Raw genomic sequence first — 7932 nt, 5'->3', positions numbered from 1 at the left:
AGCCCTCACCTGTCTAGTCAGCCCCCACCTGTCCAGCCAGCACATTGTCAGTGCTGGGCTCAGACCCAGGCTTAAATTGGCAGCTGTTGACATTACAAGCCTCAAAGTTGAGAGGATCAGGCAGAGGAACGGGGCTTCTTTCTTCTCTCTGGGCACCTAAACAGGGGTTACCTGCAGAGGTCTTAGACCAGGTGATGGCAAGAAGCCCACTCTCCGCAGCCTGGGGCTGTCTGCCTCCAGGCCTCTGCACCATGACTTTGCAGGAGCCATGCAAACAGCAGCTGCGTCTGGCAAGCGCGCAGAGTCAGGGCAATGCCAATTTGAGGCAGACGTCTGAAGAAGCTATTTCTAAAACAGCAATTACCAGAAAGGGGAACAAATTACTACTTACTTCAGAGACTTTCACACATGGAGAATCAGGGCCCTACAAAGTAATCAGGGCAATGTGTTTGCAAAACTGCATTATTTATATTGAAATATTTCATGGAGAAAGGTCAGGAACAAAAATTGAAGGTTAGCAAGGAATAAAATACCAGGGTCACCATATCTCCGCAAATTCTGCATGGGGTCCTGATTATGGCCGCATTAGGCACATTTGAAAACTATTACAGAAACCCAGGCTGGTGTCCAACATCAGATTTCTAGGAAAAATGAACTCGGTTGTCCAAACCCAAAGGCAGCCCCATGCCTACAACCCACGGAGGGTCAGGCCAGGCCCTGTGGGTGTCAGGCCTGGGTGCCACTAGAGAACCCGTCCATTCATCAGACACTTGGCGCCCATCTTACTTTGTTGCCAGCCAGTCAACCAGATCCTCTGGAGCTCTACCCGGGCACACCAAGACACTGATCGCTGATCAGGTACTGGGCAAGGAGGCAAGGTAGCCAGGGCCAGGGCCAGCAGAACAACCAGGCAGGACCCTGGATTTGGGATCTGTGAGAGATGTCAGTAGCTGACTTCCCCAAGAAGGGTGAGGCCATAGGAGCAGGGCCTCCTTCCTCCACCACACCCTCACCCTGCCTGCACCACCAGCCCTCCAGGGCTCAGTGCCTCAGGTTCTCCCTCCTGTCCCCCTGGGCAAAATGCGCTCCCAGGAGAAGACCACCGCTGATGACCATGTGAGTATTGCCCTAGGAATGTGTGTGCACCCCTATTATCTAAGTTGATCCTTGCAGCGCCCTGGCAAGGCTGGGAGGAAGAGGATCCTCGATCTTAGTGGGGCTGCTTTCCAGCCTTGCCTGGGAAGCTCCAGGCCTCTGTGGTGGGTGTTCAGCCTGCTGGGGCTGCAGACATTTCCCTCCGTGTCCTCACTTTAGGCACGAGCCCCAGGTCTCTGCAACATTGTCCAGCGCTCAGCTTCTGAGACTCCAAACTGTCCTCATTCATCCTGCACCCAGGCAGGCAGGTCCACCCCCAGCTCTTCTCATTATCCTACAGCTTATCCTGGTCAAGAGCTGCCCACCCCACCCCAACCCTGCATGAAGCCTTCTCGCCCGCACAACGGCCCCCACCTCACTCCTCTTCTCCGAATGCCCATGACTCTCAGAGCTTCTCTCACACCAGGCTGTGTCCAGTAGCACACGGCCTGGTTACAAGTGTTGCTTTCATGCCTAACTTAGGTGAAATCTTCCTGGGGCAGACACCATGGAGCATTTGCTAGTTTGCTCATTCATTCATTCTCTAGGCACACTTATGCTCCTCAGGGGCAGGGGTTTTGTTTGTTCTGTTCTCTGATGCATCCTCTGCACCTTGAACAGTGTCTGCCACAGAGAAGGCACTCAATGAATATATGAGAGATTTATCCTTCCATCCGTCCACTCATCCACCACCCATTCACCATCCTTCCATCCAAACATCCACCATCTTTCCATTCATTCGTGCGTTCATCCATCCATCCATTAATCCACCATCTGTCCTTCTACCCATTCATCTATCTACCATCCCTCTATTCATCCATCCACACATCCATCCACCCATTTACCACCTAGTCACCATTCTTCCATCCATCCATCCATCCATCCATCCATCTTTCCATCTATGATCCATCCATCCATCCATCCAATCATCAATAAATCCACCATCTGTCTTTCCATCCATCTATCCAGCTATCCATCCATTCATCGACCATCCTTCAACTATCCATTCATCCATACATCCACCATGTATCTATCCATTCATCCATCCATCATCTTTACATCCATCCATCCACACATGCATACATACATACATACATGCACCAAGAGTTCCTGAGTAACTCTGGGGCAGATTCTGGCAGAAAGGTCTACAGAAAGGAGACCCTGGTCATCTTCTCTTAGAAGCTTCTATGTGGTATGTGGGGCTTTGTATAGGGCTGAGAACGAGCTCAGCCTCAAAGAAACATATGAGAAAAGGCAAGAGGAAGAGGAGTTACTGAGGCCCAGCTGAGGACAACTCCCATCTGCAACCTCAGCCCCAGAACCACAGAACAGGAAGGTGTGACCACTGCTAGCTCCATCGTTGGCAAGGCCCAGTGCAAAAAAGTGCCATTCAAGGTCCCAGCATTACATAGCAAATGAAAATCATCCTGACAAGTTGAGAGAAAAGCAATGGAAGAAAGGCATTTTTACATAGCAAATAAAAATAATCTCAATAAGATGATGATATGCATTTGCTACATAATCCCATAATAAGTAAAGAAAAATTTTACTTGTAAGTCCTTAGTGTGGATTTTACCATTCACCTTTATCCTGTGCAATGCCAGCTTTAAATGCAAATGTTAAGAGCATTTATCTCATGGATGGAATCACCAAAATTGCACAATTCCTATGGTGCAGCTTGTACATGTATTCCTTTCTTACTAGAACAGTGGAGATGCTGTACTAAGCCAACTTAGCTGTTTTCATTTCCCTTCTTGATCAGGTACATTTACCCTCACTCCCTGCCTTGGGCTTCCTGATGAGCACGGAAGGACGGAAAGGAAAAGGAGCTTGGGCTGCCTCTCTCCCTTTCCTTTTATGTCATATTTTCAGCATAACTGGTTGGCTACACAGGGAGCAACATGAATTAGGACAGATACAACAGGGCTCCTTGGTTGTTTTTGTTTCTTAGGATGCCAGGGCATTCTTTCTGCTTTTGAAGCAAGTTCTAGTTCAAGTGGAGAGAGTAGCTCTCAGAGCTGTCAAGAGCCTACTTTGTTGCAGACGTAGCACGCTGACCTTGCACCCAGTTTGAGTCTTGCTGAGCTCCCACGTATCCTAGAATTCTGCATTTATGGGGCCTCATGAATGCTGCATGCCTGTAGAGTGGCAAGAAACAGTGGACACGTGTCACAGCATCTGCTCTGTCCACGGTCATCCTCCAGGGTCTCTTAGGATGCAGCCCACAAAACACAAATTCAAAAATAAAAAAAATTATTAAGAATGCGGCCAAAAATTATATGAAAAAAAATCTCAACATCACAATCATTAGAGAAATGCAAATCAAAGCCACAGTGAGATACTATCTCACACCGGTTAGAATGACTATAATTAAAAAGTCAAAAAATAACAGACGCTGGCAAAGATGTGGAGAAAAAAGAACACTTACACACTGTTGGTGGGAGTGTAAATTAGTTCAACCATTGTGGAAGACTGCACGGCAATTCCTCAAAGACCTAAAAACAGAGCTACCATTCAAACCAGCAACCCCGTCACTAGACCTATTCCCAAAGGAATATAAATCATTCTGTTATAAAGACACATACACGCCTATGTTCACTGCACCATGAATCACAATAGCAAAGACATGGAATCAACCTAAATGCCCATCAATGGTAGACTGGATTTTTTAAATGTGGTACCTATACACCGTGGAATATTATGCAGCCATAAAGAAGAAGGACATCATGACCTTTGCAGGAACATGCATGGAGCTGGAGGCCATCATCCTTAGCAAACTAACGGCAGGAACAGAAAACCAAATACCACGTGTTCTCACTGAAAATGGGAGCTAAGTGATGAGAGCACATGGAGACGTGAAGGGGAACAACACACGCTGGGGCCTATGAAAGGGTGGAGGGTGGGAGGAGGGACAGGATCAAGAAAAGTAACTAATCAGTACTCGGCTTAATACCTGGGTAATGAAATAATCTATACAACAAACCCCCATGACACAAGTTTACCCATATAACAAACCTGCACATGTACCCCTGAACTTAAAATAAAACTTTAAAATTTTTTTTAAAAAAGTGAATTTCAAGATGGCCATAGCGAAGCATTAAACTGTGCCAGAGGCCCTTCTAGGGGCCTTGTGCAATTGCACGGCTTGTACGTCCATCACGTTAGCCAGTGTAACACCGGTGGTTTGATCACAGGTCCTGGAGGGGTCCAAGCCTTTTCTCAGCAGGAAGGACTTGCCTGAGCTTCTAGGTGGCTTGTTCCCCGTTGCCAAATCTGGCTTGGGCCACAAAGTGAAGGCAGGATCCACTTGAAAGCAAGGGAATGGGGTGCTGAGAACAAGTCCCTCAGTTGACTCAGCTCACACACACACACTCACAGACACAAACACACTCTCACACACGTACACAGCACATCAGGCTGACCCGAGGCCTGCGGCCCCTTTGCTGTCTTTGTACAACAAGATAGCAAACGAAGCGACAAGTCAGTGCAACAGGAAAAGCGACTGCTGCCAGAAGCTTGCATTTCCATTTCTGAAACACCCAGCCCTGACCCCGGAGGCAGACAAGCATGCTTCAGCAGGACCAAATGTTTCCAGTACGCAGCCGGGCTGAAGGCAGCAAATTGAGTGGAACTGTCTGTTGTATCTTGCTTTCAGCTTCTCGAGCTGTTTTTAAAATCCCTTTTGGGCACAGGAATCGTTTCACTCTATGATCTGCAGAAGAAAGCTCTTTTGTCAGGACCTCGCTAGCCCCTGCACCCCCAAACACACAGGCATGAGTATACCCACACATGCCCTCACTCACACCTTGCATTAAATGCTGGTGTATGCAGAGCGAGGTGACAGAATCCCGGCTGCTTTGTCCACAAAATGCCAGAACCTCTGCCTCACAGTGGATGACATCGGGTTGAATATCTTCACAGCCATAGCAGGCTGAATGTCCTCTTTGGAAGCTGCCTTAGAGCCAGGCACATTATTCTGAAGAGCCTCAAATGTGAATCATCTTCATCCTCTGAGGTTGGGCACAGCTGTTGGAAGCAGCCGCAGGTGTGTGTGTCCCCCAGGGCAATCGGCAGAGCCTCCTATGGTGACATGAGGTGACCTCATGTCTGCCTGGCTTTAACCCCAAGCTCCACATGTGTGTTACCTGTGTGACCTTGGGTGCCACGCCTCTGTGCTTGGTAACCTCTGCTTGTAGAGTTTGGATTCTTAGAAGGGTGCTAACTTCAGAGACTCCTTCTGAGGATTAAATAAGATAAAGTTTGTGAAGTACAGAACTAAGACGTTTCTGGCATATGTGGTGCACAAGTAGTAAATATTCGCTATTTCCATCCCCACTGCTAAAGAAAGTGATACTCTATTGTGTGACTCACAGAAGGGCCCAGAGAGCACCAGCTCTGGGGGCTGTAGGACTCCCCACAAAGTCTAGTTGCCCAGTCTCCTGTCTTTTCACCTCCAAGATCCCTCTAGAGCAGCACTGTCCAACAGAACATTCTAGAATGATGAGAACATATTGTCCATTTCAGTAGCCACCAGCCACATGTGGGTACCGAGCACCTGAAATGTGGCTACTATGTGACCAACGAAGTGACTTTTACATTTCAGCTCATTTCACTTCACTTAAATTTACAAAGCCACGTGTAGCTAGTGTCCACCATAGTGGACAGAACGGCTCCAGACAATCATTTCCAGAGTTTCTCAGATTGAGAGAATAAAAGGCTCTTTACTCACGCCAAGAGTGAGAATCATGGATTGCTATTTCCCCCTCCTGAAGCGCTTGAATGCCGGTGAATGAAATAAAGGCTCTGAGAAGTCCTGCAGCATGAACAGACTCTGTTTATCCTCATGTTTTCTAAACTTATTTGACCACAGAACCTCCTTGATGTGCAGATATATAAAATGTCCATGGACACCCTACAGAATAGAAGGAAGGGGCTGTGTCCACTAGAGCAACGCACATCATTTTGGCTTTGAAAAAGCTCAAGAAGAGCCGGGCGCAGTGGCTCACGCCTGTAATCCCAGCACTTTGGGAGGCTGAGGCGGGCAGATCACAAGGTCAGGAGATCGAGACCATCCTGGCTAACACCGTGAAACCCCGTCTCTACTAACAACACAAAAAAATTAACCGGGCGTGGTGGCGGGCACCTGTAGTCCCAGCTACTCAGGAAGCTGAGGCAGCAGAATTGCTTGAACCTGGGTCAGAGGTTGCAGTGAACCAAGATCACACCACTGCACTCCAGCCTGGGCAACAGAGAGAGACTCCATCTCAAAAAAAAAAAAAAAGAAAGAAAGAAAGAAATAGAAAAGAGAATTATTTTAGATCTATTTTTTGTCAGTGCTAATGACTCAGAAACCAGGAGTCAGTACTAAGTCCCTTATGTATGCATTCAACAAACAGGTGAAGTGCGTGCTTACCACATGCCAGAGTTTGTGCCTTACCCACCCCCAAACAATCACTGTCTCCTTCTGTACCAGGCAAGAGGGCAGTGTCCTCTGACGGTCCACAGACAGAGCAGCCTGGGATTGGCTGTGTTTGTGATGCACAGTCCTGGCTTCCCCTCTGAAGGACCCAGGTCTTTAAAGCTCCCATTGTGATGTCACTCAGGGGCAGGAGAGGAACTGGCAGCTGGGAGAAAGCAAGGGCTGGTGGACCTTCCCCACATTCCAGTTCAGGCCAGAATGGGCCTCGCTCCCCACAGCCAGTGCTGCTCTGTTTGAGCAGAGAAGCCAGCTCCAGCCCACTGAAAACAGACTGGACCCAAAGGAAGAGGAGACAAACCCTATTGTCGGCCTGCCCCAGGCCTTTTCCCAGATGGGTGAGCACCTGCCCTGAAGGCATAGGAGGAAGTGAGCGTGGGGCTCAGGGACCAGGCCTGCCCTCCCAGTTAGTGCCAAGGACACAGAAACAGAGGGGAGTGCCCATCAACCTCTGCCCAACACAGAGCCCCTTAATGACTTTTAGATTAAAAAGCCAAGACACGGCCATATCCTTAAGATGCCTAATAAAGCAATTGGCCCATCAGCCAGTCCAGCCGCCCGCATGAAGCCCCAAATGTAGAAACTCAGCCAGCCTTGCCAGACCTGCTTAACGCAAAATTGGTAATGTCATTTACAAGCCTCTCACACGCAGGCCTATGAATAAAAGAATAATGCTGAAAAGCAAGGCTCTCCAATTTCTTTGCATTGCAAACAGCTCTGAGCAGTTCCTTCTTGTGCACTTGGCACAGACCTTCCGCCCTGCCAGGGCTCGCCTTGAAGATAGAGTGCCCCAATCCTGGAGGCACAGTGGCTGGAATTGCTGCAAAGTACCAGGAGGCAGGAAGCTTTACCTCCCTGGCCCTGGAGCTCCTTCCAGCCACACAACTCCAGAGAGGCTCAGAGGCCAGCCCTCGGACCCCAAGGCCAGAAGACATGTAAACAGTAACATAAATGCACCCCAACCGCCTCTGTCAAGCATCTTGTAATGCTTCTCCACTCCTGCTGCAAAGGCTGCTGGGATTTTCTGCCTCTACTGCCCCCATTAAATCAGCTGCCCGCGGAAAACATGTCCATCCTGTGGAGGCCAGGCTCAGAGCCACCCCTGCATCCCCGGCACACTCTGCAGAGAACCCTTGCTCCAGGGCTGGCCCCGAGCACAGACTCTCCCCCAAGGCATTTCTGCAGCACATTAAAGAAAGAACAAAGGAGAGAAAGGAGGGAAAAGCCAGTCTCTCCGGATTCCAAATGAGAAGATGATGAAGTGTTCAGAAGGGAGAGAGCCTTTTCAAAGGACTTTTCATCCAGCGCCAGCACGGTGTGAG

The 7932-nt window shown here is 48.8% G+C and overlaps 1 long non-coding RNA gene across 4 annotated transcripts; it reads right to left on the bottom strand.

Moving 5' to 3' along the window:
- Nucleotides 1-4637: 4637 nt before the first annotated feature.
- Nucleotides 4638-6709, bottom strand: LOC107974616 (uncharacterized). 4 transcript variants are annotated; one of them, XR_001717473.3, is made up of 4 exons: nt 6605-6709; nt 5864-5947; nt 4940-5371; nt 4638-4846 (listed from the first exon to the last, which is right to left on the bottom strand). It is a non-coding gene; the product is annotated as an uncharacterized LOC107974616 (long non-coding RNA). The 4 variants fall into 4 exon arrangements; XR_010155148.1 differs by having other exon boundaries at nt 6548-6700; XR_008546564.2 differs by having other exon boundaries at nt 4940-5160; nt 5280-5371; nt 5864-6696.
- Nucleotides 6710-7932: the final 1223 nt, after the last annotated feature.

The sequence above is a fragment of the Pan troglodytes genome, chromosome 1 (genome assembly GCF_028858775.2).
Source record: "Pan troglodytes isolate AG18354 chromosome 1, NHGRI_mPanTro3-v2.0_pri, whole genome shotgun sequence".
Taxonomy (NCBI): Eukaryota; Metazoa; Chordata; class Mammalia; order Primates; family Hominidae; genus Pan; species Pan troglodytes.
The sequence above is the reverse complement of the archived record's forward strand: the minus strand, read 5'-3'. Positions and strand labels throughout refer to the sequence as shown.